The sequence below is a fragment of the Salvia splendens genome, unplaced genomic scaffold (genome assembly GCF_004379255.2).
Source record: "Salvia splendens isolate huo1 unplaced genomic scaffold, SspV2 ctg1140, whole genome shotgun sequence".
Lineage (NCBI taxonomy): Eukaryota > Viridiplantae > Streptophyta > Magnoliopsida > Lamiales > Lamiaceae > Salvia > Salvia splendens.
In genome coordinates, this window is record NW_024598690.1 from 13,313 (window position 1) to 26,331 (window position 13,019).

At 37.0% G+C, this 13,019-nt stretch overlaps 3 pseudogenes; all 3 read left to right on the plus strand.

Moving 5' to 3' along the window:
* The first annotated feature begins 2,409 nt into the window (after nt 1-2,409).
* On the plus strand, nt 2,410-4,034 carry LOC121788769 (annotated as a pseudogene).
* Nucleotides 4,035-6,187: 2,153 nt separating this feature from the next.
* On the plus strand, nt 6,188-7,794 carry LOC121788770 (annotated as a pseudogene).
* Nucleotides 7,795-9,081: 1,287 nt separating this feature from the next.
* On the plus strand, nt 9,082-10,732 carry LOC121788771 (annotated as a pseudogene).
* Nucleotides 10,733-13,019: the final 2,287 nt, after the last annotated feature.

Below are 13,019 nucleotides of genomic sequence, written 5' to 3' on the forward strand. Positions count from 1 at the left end.
TTGCAAGCCTGCACACCAACTCTGATGTTTCATGTTGATTTTTATCTCTTCGTCTAAAATATTTATCCAAAATATTTCAATAACTGGGAACTCATCGCTGTACATAATATGTCGTACTAAAATTATATGTATATTGAGCAATCAAAGAAAGTGTAATTTTAGGTAATTAACTTTTAATTTCAATGTCACATTGATAATCCAAAGTAAAACCAATTTACACGAACTTTTTTTCCGCAGAAATGAAACAATGCGCAGTAAATAACGTAAGCATCTAAACGTTGGGACATTTTTAGGTGAACGCCCAAACGATGAGACAAAATCGATTATTTATCCTTTAATTAGTTTATCATCAAGTCTGGTGTGTCATATGAATCATAACACGAAGTATGAACTTTAAATTGTTGTCCGTCAATCTCTAAAGAATTTATAAGAACTAACTGTATTAGAAAAGAAATCAAAGACAAATAATTTTCATTTTATTTCCATTTATAGAATCATAATACTCCGTATTTCTCGGGAACGAGAATAGCACATAGTTTTATAGGCATACACAATCATCATGTGTCGTAAGTCGTGATAGTAATGTTTTTGGTCCAACAAAATAAATTAAACAAGTTTAACACGAATAAAGACGTGATACAACGACGTAATAATGATAATGTTCTTATAATTAATTATGGGTTGTTTTTCTATTTTGATAAATGATACTTACACTGCAACAAAAAAATTGGATAAGGACACTTTTTAATGCTAATAAAGACGTTAATTTGTGTTTAATTATATCATTAATGCTCTATAAAATGTATTTATTATTGATGTCCTAACTATAATTAACAGGGAATACAAATAATTGCAATTCTGTATTCGTAAAAAAATAAGTTTTATATAGTGGTTCAAGTACTATACTTTTTCTTTATAAAATCGCTAATGCTTATTACTTTCTATACTAAAAAACAAATATGCATACTTTGTCAAATTACATAATTAGTCATCTACAATAAAGTAAACCACGTTAAACACGAATAAGGAATTAAAATCAATAAGGAGTATAATATATGTCTAGGTGAGATTTAAAATTAGGTGCCGATTTCAAGGATGTGGTCTGCTTGCTTAAATAACGATGTAATATATCAACATGCATAAGTCGGGTGCATTATAATGACACCATAGTTAAAACGATAATTTGACAATCTAATTAAGCAATATGTGATACATAAGCAAATAATTTGCGATATATAGGCAAATAACTCGACATATTGTTTCAAACAATTTGAGATACGAAATCAGAGCACTATGGTAATACCATAGTTAAAATTACAACCTAGGCAAGTAATCTGTGATATATAGGCAAGTTATTTGGCATATAGTTCCAAGCAATCTATGATATGAAATCAGAGATAACAAGCAATCTACGATACACAGGCAAACAAGTCTGCCACGTGGCAAACTAAGGTTAAATCTGCTCCTAAATCTAAGGGTCCTTATTGATGGTAGATTGTCATTTTAGTACAATCATGCATCAGTATATACTTATAATATATTATATTTATAAGAGTGAACTACATAAATAGTATCTGATCTTCCACTTTCACACAAAAATGGATGATCTTTGTTTTATATCGTTTTTGGTACCTAAAAATCACATTTTTAGTAACTGGTGCTAATTTTCATCCCATAATATCCCCTAAAAACCACATTTTCACATTTTTGCCATGGAGGACATTTTCGGGCATACAAGAAAAGATGATCTAAAATGATATGTAATCCATCCGTCTGTGATTAAATGTCCCATATTCTGGCAAATAATATCATGATACATATTTTTTTCGTAATTTATTGACAACAACTTCGAGAGCTTCAAATGCTTCAATCTTTGAAGATAGTTTTTCTTGAAGCACACCCTCCAAAATCGTTATTTTATCCCTTAATATAGCTAAATTTTTTTGCTGATGAAAAATGGAGTAATAAACTCGGATAAAGGGGAAAACTGTTTGAAAATTCTATTATTGGCCAATATCCCTATATTATATTGCATTTAGGTATACGTACTAATATATAACACTCTGTATAAGTATTATATTGCAGTTAGGTATGCCTTTTATATAATAGTAGGTAATCCTACTCCTGGTGCAAGCTAATGTAATTGACACACTATATGTTTAAAATTTACACTATTAAGGCTTTAATTAAATGTTTTATATATTTTCTTATTTAGAAGGTTATTAATACACATTTCATTTCATTTTTATTATTTTAAATTTTTAATAAATAGATGTCACGTTTCAACCACTTTGTTTAACAAATTCAAATAATTTTTAAAACTCTGCAATCGGTCAAATATATGTCATTTAATGGTGTGTTTATAAATACAGTAGAAGAAAAACAAACAATTAAAGCAAAAACCTAGAAATGGATTGTACTACTACACTCGTCATCTTGATTTTAACAAACCTCGTCTTCCTCTTCGGAGCTTCTTCCTCCAACAATCATGGCTACCACGGTTTTCTCGAATGCATAATCCATGAATTCCAACTCTCTAATTCAGCAACTGATATAATCTACACTCCTCAAAATGCAACATACTCATATCTTTTACTAGCACAAAATCTCCGGACAGGTTTCACCTCCCCGGAGAAACCCGACCTCATCGTCACGCCATTCCACGCGTCAGAAATCCAGGCCGCAGTCCGCTGTTCCCGCATTCTCGGCCTCCAGATCAGAGTCAAGAGCGGCGGCCACGACTATGAAGGCCTTTCCTACGCCTCTGAGTCGGCGCCTTTCGTAATCGTCGACTTGAGAAACTTCCGTTCAGTAACGGTCGACGTGAAGGCGAAAACCGCGCGCGTGGAGGTCGGCGCAACGCTCGGCCAACTCTACCACACAATCTCCCTCAAAAGCAGGACTCTTGCTCTCCCAGCCGGCGCTTGCCCCACCGTCGGCGTCGGCGGCCACTTCACCGGCGGCGGCTACGGCATGATATCGCGCAAGCACGGCCTCGCCCTCGACCACATCGTCGACGCTAAGGTCATCAACGCCGATGGAGAAATCCTGGACCGGAAAAGCATGGGAGAGGATCTGTTCTGGGCAATCAGAGGCGGCGGAGGCACCAGCTTCGGGATTGTTCTAGAATTCACGGTGACGCTAGTCTCCATCCCAGAAACCGTAACTGTCTTCAACGTTACACGAACGTTGGAGGAAAACGCGACGGAGCTAGTCCATAAATGGCAATACATCGCCAACAAGGTCGACGAGAATCTTCTCATCAGACTTTTTATTGATCCGGCCCACAGCCCGGAGACCGGAAACCGTACGATCATGGCATTGTTCGTCACGCTTTACCTAGGTGGGACCCGCGATCTTCTGGCTATAATGGAAGAACAGTTTCCGGAACTGGGATTGAGTAAATCAGACTGCATCGAGATGAGCTGGGTTGAATCAGCTCTTTTCTTCACGAGAATTGAGAATCGGACGGTGGACGTTTTACTGGACCGGACGCCGGAGGGCGGCTTCGGCTCCGCCTACTTCAAAGGAAAATCCGACTACGTGAGCTCTCCGATCCCGGTGAGCGGTCTGAGAGAGATATGGAACTTCCTTCTAGAAGAAGAAGGGCATAGCTTGCAGTTCAGTCCGTACGGTGGAGTCATGAACTCCTTATCTGATGAGGAAACGCCGTTTCCTCATCGGAAGGGGAATATATTCATGATCCATTACGGCGCGATTTGGAGCAATGAATCAGAATCACAAGCGCATCTTGATGGGATCAGACGGCTTTACGGCTTCATGGCGCGCTACGTCACCCGGAATCCTAGGGCGGCTTACTTCAACTACAAAGATCTTGATATCGGAAGGAACAACGAAGTTGGGAATACAAGTTACGATCAAGCTAGTGTTTGGGGCACAAATATTTTAAGAATAATTTTAAAAGACTGGTTTGTGTTAAGACTAAATTTGACCCCACAAATTTCTTCAGAAATGAGCAAAGTATTCCGCCATTGGTATCGTATAATGAGGATGGACTTCATAAACCATACTAGTCCGCCATTGGTATCGCAAAGTATTCCGCCGTGGACTTCATAAAACCATATAATGTATTGGTACTTGCCTTGTTATTTAATTAAGAGTCGTAGAAGATTATTTCTCATTTGGAATGTACTATAAATTTGGCCTATGGTGAATGTATAATGTTTAATTGAGGTATTTTTTACAATTGAAACAATTTATTTTTATTTTACTCATATCATTCTCAATTGCCCTTCCCAAATCTCCTCTCTTGTCTTCGTATTCTGGAAATCTACATGTGATATCTCCGTACATCTCAGTCTCTCTGGTCATGTCTTTTTGTCGTGGCTCTATCTCCCCCTTCTCATAATTGGATACATATGTATATCTTGTAATGACGTAATAGCACTACAAAAGAGTCGGGTTTCACCAAGCACCAGTTTGGGAGCACTGCCAGTGCTAGTCTCCTTTAAATAAATAAAAATAGGTATTACTTATATTACATCCGTCGACAAATAATAGATAAAGTTGTAAATGACACGGTTTAATGCGCAATTGGTAAAATAAGAGAGAATGAGAAAAATGTGGTGGAAGTAGTGTTAGTGTATTGTGGGGTCTACATTTAGAATGATGTATGAGGTCAATATTTGTTTAAACCTTTCTATATTTCTATGTTTAGAAATGACCTAATTTGGTGGATGACCGAAAATGGTAAAATTTTGTCTATTTTTTTTATATAGGTAATATATCATTGTCCTTCAAATAAATAAAAATAGGTATTTAATAGGCAAACCAAATTTTTTTATATAAGGCTCTTTTATAATGAGTATATAATATATTTAAATTATTCTTTGTAAGAAAAATATTTTCATATGTTAAGCTTCTCTATGGTAAAAACTTTCCCTGTCCCCATAATATAACTGCATATGGTGTTTTGACTGTTTATTTATTTTAATAATTTATCACAATTTTGTTACATTTGTTGTCTTTTTCCCTTATAATAAATGCGAAGAAGATACTAAACGCCGGCATTGAGAACGGATAATCCTTTGATGCTAAGCTAACATATCCATCTTTTGGAAGTTCAACTCTAATTTGTGCCTTGTGGTTACGATCCTAACTCCTGACCTAGTAATAATTGATACTGGTTTAATAAAGATTAACAATAATTCATTTTTACATAAATGATTGATGGACTATACGAATAATTTAATATCTTGAGAAGAAATTGCCGTATTAATTTATATATTTTCCCAAGTTAATTCCTACCGTTTGACTTTTGGTAGGCGGTTCAAATTTGATTGGATATATTATTACATTAAAATTAAATAATCTTCAATTATAATAGTTTTTCTAGTCTAACTTTATTATTAATAAGTGTTAATTATATTCATTAAATTCTTAATATCAAAATCGGATATTGAGTCTAATTATATAGTAGTATGAGATAAAACCATGAAAAAAAATCATATGGTGCTGATGACATGCATTTATTGGTCAAAGATTAGCACATAATAATTTTTACTAATTATTCCGTTGAAATTTATTGGAATGCGATTACTAATTTAACATATCTACTCCCTCCGTCCCCCAATTTGAGTCACTCTTTGACTCGGCACGAGTTTTAAGGAAAAATTTGAATGTGTGGTGTAATAAATGGAGTTAGGTAGTGAAATGTGGGGCCCCTTTGACTTTTGATGTAATGAAGGGTAATTTTGATGTCCAAAAATGGTAAGTGGGAAGAGTGACTCTTATTGGGGGACGGCCCAAAATGGAAAAGAGTGACTCAAATTGGGGGACGGAGGGAGTATTTGCTTATGTATAACCTAATGTGATATAGAAAAGAAGAAAAAATATATTAAACATACCCTTATCCTTGCCAATTGTGTTATTTGGACTTTTGATTAGCGGTTTTTTTTCGCATTCAAGCTGAATCAGTGAACAAATCAAAAGATAATGTCAAAAGATGTATCTTTCTTTCGCTCTTACAAGAAACTTTCAACTTTGAAGAACTAATGCAAAAGAATGACATTCACACTAAATTAATGTGGTCCTTGATTAATCTACAAAGTGAACAATACTTCAAAATCTAACATTTTGGATTCACACTTTCGCATACTATTTTTTTCCTATAAATACATTAAGATGGATACTCCCAAAATCACAAATTCACCATAATATCTCAATGATGAAGATTCCAAACATAGTCACTCTTCTTCTCCAAATCTCATTATTCTCACTCGCAGCTTCAGCTGGCCAAGATTTTGTTGAATGTCTAACCCAACAATTCAACAACTATTCTTTGATTTCAAGCAACGTTTACACCCCTACCAACTCATCCTTAGATTCTCCATCCTCATCCTTAGATTCTCCATCCAAAGTCTAAGATTCGCCTCCGATTCCACTCCAAAGCCCCTTGTAATAGTCCAACCGGAAAACGAATCTCAAATCCCTCCCGTCATATACTGCGCCAGGGCCACTGGCTTGCAGATCAGAACCCGAAGTGGGGGCCATGACTACGAGGGACTATCGTACGTCGCCCAAGTCCCGTTCGTGATCCTTGATTTGATCAATCTCAGTGAAATCACAGTTGACGAAGTTGAGAAAACCGCATGGGTTGGGTCCGGTTCAACCACCGGTTCTCTTTACTATGCGGTCGCACAGAAAAGCCCGGTCCTAGGGTTTCCTGCAGGAGTTTGCACGACGATAGGCATCGGCGGGCATTTTAGTGGAGGAGGCTACGGGACGTTGATGCGAAAATACGGCTTGTCGTCGGATCAGGTCATCGATGCCAGAATAATCGACGTCAACGGTAGAATCCTCGACATGGAATCAATGGGCGAGGATCTGTTTTGGGCCATCAGAGGTGGCGGAGGCGCCAGTTTCGGCGTGATCACTGCCTGGAAGGTACAACTTGTGGATGTTCCAGAAAAGGTCACCTTTTTCAACATCGGCCGAACACTCGAGCAAAACGCGACTCAACTAGTCCACAGATGGCAATCCATCGCACCCGAATTCGGCAAAGATTTGTTCATTAGAATCATCCTAGTTCCGGAGAATGTGAGCTCCGGCGCACAAGGAAGGAACAAGATGATTCGAGCTACATTCAACTCACTCTACCTCGGAGAAATCGAAAAATTGCTTCTGTTGATGCAAGAGAGCTTCCCTGAATTAGGGCTAGTGAGAGAAGACTGCACCGAGATGAGCTGGATCCAATCCATCTTAACCTTCGCCGGTTTCCCAATCGATGCACCGGAGATTCTACTCAACAGAACTCAACCTGCAGTGAGATACTACAAGGCGAAGTCTGACTACGTGGAGAAGCCTATTCCAGAATCCGGGCTCGAAGGTGTGTGGAGGCGGATGTACGAGGCGGAGGCTGACCAGTCGGTTCTCATCTTTAGCCCTTACGGAGGGAGGATGGACGAGATTCCGGCCTCTGCCACGCCGTTTCCTCATAGGGTTGGAAACTTGTACAAAATCCAGCATTTGGTGTATTGGGACGAAAGTGAGAATCAAGATTCGAGCAGCTACTTAGATTGTATGAGGAGATTGTATAGTTACTTTGCTCCTTACGTTTCGAGCTCTCCTAGAGCTGCGTACCTAAACTACAGAGATCTCGACATCGGAGTTAATAACCCTAATGGGAGGACGAGCTATGCGCAAGCGAGCGTTTGGGGTAAGAAGTATTTCAAGGATAATTTCGATCGTCTTGTTCAGGTTAAGACAGTGGTTGATCCGCAGAATTTCTTCAAGAATGAACAAAGCATTCCGTCGTTGTTCTATCTAGGATAAATGAATCAACTCTTAGCATGCATACAGGTTTGATTGCATGTGTCTCTTTCTATATGTTATTGTTTGATTATGAATAAGATGTATTAATAACCTTTTGTTCCCATGCATATTGTAATAATGAAGATTTAATTTGATTTAGGTTTTTGTAAATTGTAATATCTTTGAATTAGATTTTGTTTTAAAAGTGTTGTTCGCCTGAAAAGATGAAATGTTGTGAATGATGATGAGACGATATTGACAACTAGGAGAATATAGTACTTCATATAAGAATGAGTATGGCAAAACAGCCCACTAAGATAATTTGTGAATTTTAATCTAAAAAAAAAATTTAACCTTAAAAACAGCCCAATAAGTTATCCTCACAAACGTGAGTTCTAAGAAATTATACAAAACCCTAAACCCTTAACCTCCATCATCATGTCTAGTTATGCTATTATTCAAAGGCAAATATATATTCCCTTCGTCATACCTTAAGTGGAGCATTAACTTTTCAGCACGAGATTTTATGTAGTGTTGTTTTGTGAGTTAAGTGGATAGAAGATAAAGTAAGAGTGAGAAAAAAGTATAGAGAGATATATAAGTGTCATTTAAGCGTGATATTCCAAAATAGAAAATATGTCACTTAAGATGAAATAAAGGGAATTAGTTTGAGATGACTAAGTAATCAATTTAAAATGAGGTCTATTTGATTGAAAAACTCATCAAAGATAGAAGATGAACTAATATTCCAAGATAGAAAAATAAGAAAATAAGATTAATCCTGAAAAGAATAGAAGCCAGCTTATTAATTAGCTTAGTACACTTCTTGACTTGCACAAAAATAGCTATGCCTCGTTGCCAAAATTATAAAAGATCAAAGTCGATAGCCTAGTTAGCAAATATCTATCTAGGTCAATGGTCAAGATTCAAGAATTGCAACACGGAAATATCTAACTCTCGTTTATCTAAAGTTTCCAATAGTCTGCGATAAATCTTTGATTAATATTAAAGACGAGGAATTTGACTTATCAATTTGTTGGAATTTAACTCGGAATTGGGCTCTGCTAACTTCTCTTTTCAATAGCACATTTATTGAAGCTGACCGAAATGATGTGATTCCTTGCAAAATGACAACTCTTTTAGAAAAGATCACGTAGGATAGTTGGCCGGACTACCCATGGTAGGGGTGTATTATTAATTTTTGTAAGGATTTACATTAATTTATTGAGCATATTCTCCATTTATGGGAATCTACAAAAGAGGTTAATTGCGACAAGAATTACTCAAACCATTTTAAAACCTAAACTTTTTAGTTTTCTACTCCGTTCTTGAAATCATGAAATCTTCCACTATTTTTACTACTACTTTGATTCTTCTTACTATCACCTCGTTCTCACAAACTTCATCATCTACTGAAATTTTTCTTGAATGTTTGTCCAAACAATTTACCGACTACTCTTCCATTTCCAACCAAGTTCACACGCAAATCAACTCTTCTTACTCATTAATCTTGAACTTCTCCATCCACAATCTGAGATTTGCATCAGATTCTACTCCAAAACCGCAAGTGATCATCACACCAGAGCAGGAATCCCAAATCCCGCCGGTCATATACTGTGCCAAAAAGACTGACATACAGATCAGAACTCGAAGCGGGGGTCATGACTTCGAGGGACTCTCTTATCTATCACCGGTCCCGTTTGTGATCATAGATTTGTTCAAACTCAGTGATACCAGAGTTGATGTCGCGGCAAAAACTGCGTGGGTTGGCGCCGGTGCAACCATCGGTTCTTTATATTACAGGATAGCTGAGAAAAGCCCGGTTCTAGGGTTTCCCAGTGGGAACTGCGCTACCGTTGGCCTTGGCGGGCAAATCAGCGGTGGTGGCATCGGCCTAATGCCTAGAAAATATGGGCTCGCCGCAGACAACGTCGTTGATGCAAGAATAGTCGACGTGAACGGTAGAATCATCGACAGAAAATCAATGGGTGAAGATCTGTTCTGGGCCATCAGAGGCGGAGGGGGCGCCAGTTTTGGTGTAATTACTGCTTGGAAAGTGCAACTGGTGGATGTTCCGAAAACAGTCACTGTTTTCAATATTGAAAGAACGCTAGAACAGAACGCGACTCAACTGGTTCACCGCTGGCAGTACATTGCTCCAGAAGTGAGCAGAGATTTGCTCATCGGCCTCGTCGTAACAAGGCAGGGTTCCACAGTTAGGGTTTCATTCTACTCATTGTTTCTGGGCGGAGTCGATAGATTGCTGTTGATCATGAAAGAGAGTTTCCCTGAGTTAGGGTTAGTGAGAGAAGACTGCACTGAGACGAGCTGGATAAAGGCGGTATTGTCCATCGGAGCCGGTTATCCAATTGAAACTCCGACACAAGTTCTTCTCAATAGAACTAATATCTACAAAGGACACTTCAAAGCCAAGTCCGATTTTGTGCAATCACCAATTCCTGAATCCGGATTCGAAGGCGTGTGGAGGCTGTTGCTTGAGCCAGAAGGCGCTCAAGCTCGCCTCGAGATGGTTCCGTATGGAGGAAGAATGGCGGAGATTTCTGACTCCGCCATTCCGTTTCCTCACAGAGTTGGAAACTTGTACGAGATCTTGCAGCTGGCAAACTGGAGAGAAGACGAGAATCGAGATTCGGGAAATTACATAAGCTGGATCAGAAGGCTCGAGAGTTACTTGACTCCTTATGTTTCGAGGAATCCGAGGGAGGCGTATATCAATGCTAGAGATCTCGACCTCGGAGTCAATAACGTTCAAGGGAAGACGAGCTACGCGCAAGCCAGCGTTTGGGGGAAGAAATATTTCAAGAACAATTTTGATCGTCTTGTTAAGGTTAAAGCACTGGTTGATCCCAAGAATTTCTTCAGGAACGAGCAAAGTATCCCACCGTTTCTCTTACGTTGAGAATTAAATGTGTTTGATTCCGCCATAAAAATGCCATGAGTAACATAATAAATAAAGTAAAAATATGTCACCGTTTGTATTATTTGATGTGTTGCTGCAATTTGTAGGGGAAAAATTATTTTAATAATTATTTTTATGGTAATCTGTTTTAACAATGCAGGATTTGTTCATGAAAATAACCACCCCCAATTCCATAAAAATATACACAAATTTGTGGCTTGAATTTTAAAATATGAAGTGCTTGAGGTAGCTACGAACCAACAAGAAAAAAAAAAAAAAAAAAATCACTGGATTTGGCGAAGGATGCCTGATCTTGAAAAAAATTAAAAAACAACACTTGTGGCCTCATTTTCACTAGGACGACAATCGATTGTGGAGGGTATCTTAAAAAAAGAAGCAATAATATTTAAAAGAAAATACAAGGGCTTGGGCTAGTTCTGGATGCTCTTAGACCCATATATTCAGTTCACTTCTTTTCTATTTTTCTGTTTATTGTTTTTCGTTAATAAATTTTCAATTATAAATTAGGGTTCATTATATATAGTAACTAATAAATTTTCTGCATTTAGTTCAGATATGCTGTTAACACTTTTACGTAAATCCATTTATCACATTCAAACACAGGTAGTATAATATTCTTGTGATATTTAGTTAGACATTTATTGCGAATGATGTGATGATGAAAATGCTTCTCATTGTGAGAAACATTTTTAGTAATTGGACCATGATGATTTGTAGTGAATGTTTTTTGTTGAAGGATAAATTCAATTTCCGGGTTCGAAATCTCATTAAAAAAATTCATATTTTGTTAATGTAGTTAATTTAATTGCAAAAGTGGTAATTTTATATATTCAGCATTTCACGTTCGAAACCCATAAACAATAAATTTTTCATATTTTTAATGTAGTTAAATTACTTAGGAATGTAGTACGTTTCCACAATAAATAATTCTATAAATATAAGACGAAATCAAATATTAGAATCATGAGCCCCATAAAAACATGACCTTTTAAAAAATGAAAGAAACGGACAGTTTGAAATTTACAATTACTTTATAGAAAAAGAACAATGAATAGGACAGCTGAAATACCTTTCAAAATAATGGAATAAAAAAGAGTGGAAGAGTTTTAAAAGCATAATGAAAACAATTTTTCAGAAAAGAACATTAGAAGTAGGCAATAATGCATCAGCGCGTACGCCATGCTCCAATATAAAATATCCATCGGTTGACAAGTCAAGTTGTGTTATCCTTAACTTAATCGGTCGTAGTTCTATTTTCTTTATTTTAGTTTATTCATAAAATAAATATCATTCTAATTTTTATAAATTTCTCTCCATATATCTACTTACTTACAATTCAAACAAATTTGTCCCTTATTTTTATGTTCCTTCCTTCCGACCCCCATTAATTGATATCAGTTTTCTTTTTCGTCCATCTCCAATTAGTTGACATTCTTTCTTTTCATTATTTTTTATAATGAACTTTGCATTCCACTAACTCATTCTACTCACATTTTATTATTATTATAAAAATTAATATGTAGTATAAAAGTAAGACTCACGTTCCACAAACTTTTTCACTCACTTTCCACTTTATTTCTTAATTAAAACTCGTGTCATGTCAAACAATGCCAATTAATGGGGATGTATCTCTCTAATACATTTTCTTTTTTCTAATTTATTTATTTATTTCAACTAACAATATTTTAATTTTGATTCCCGACAACACAATCTCAAGTAATATTTTCTTCAATCTAGTGCAACAATCACAATAATTCAAAATTGACAATAATTAAAACCTATAAATTGAACATACATTGACAACATTAGTAACTCCACCAAAAAATAATCATGAAAGCTCTGAGCATTCTCATTCTCAATTTCATGCTTATTGCCGCAGACAACGTCGTTGATGCAAGAATAGTCGACGTGAACGGTAGAATCATCGACAGAAAATCAATGGGTGAAGATCTGTTCTGGGCCATCAGAGGCGGAGGGGGCGCCAGTTTTGGTGTAATTACTGCTTGGAAAGTGCAACTGGTGGATGTTCCGAAAACAGTCACTGTTTTCAATATTGAAAGAACGCTAGAACAGAACGCGACTCAACTGGTTCACCGCTGGCAGTACATTGCTCCAGAAGTGAGCAGAGATTTGCTCATCGGCCTCGTCGTAACAAGGCAGGGTTCCACAGTTAGGGTTTCATTCTACTCATTGTTTCTGGGCGGAGTCGATAGATTGCTGTTGATCATGAAAGAGAGTTTCCCTGAGTTAGGGTTAGTGAGAGAAGACTGCACTGAGACGAGCTGGATAAAGGCGGTATTGTCCA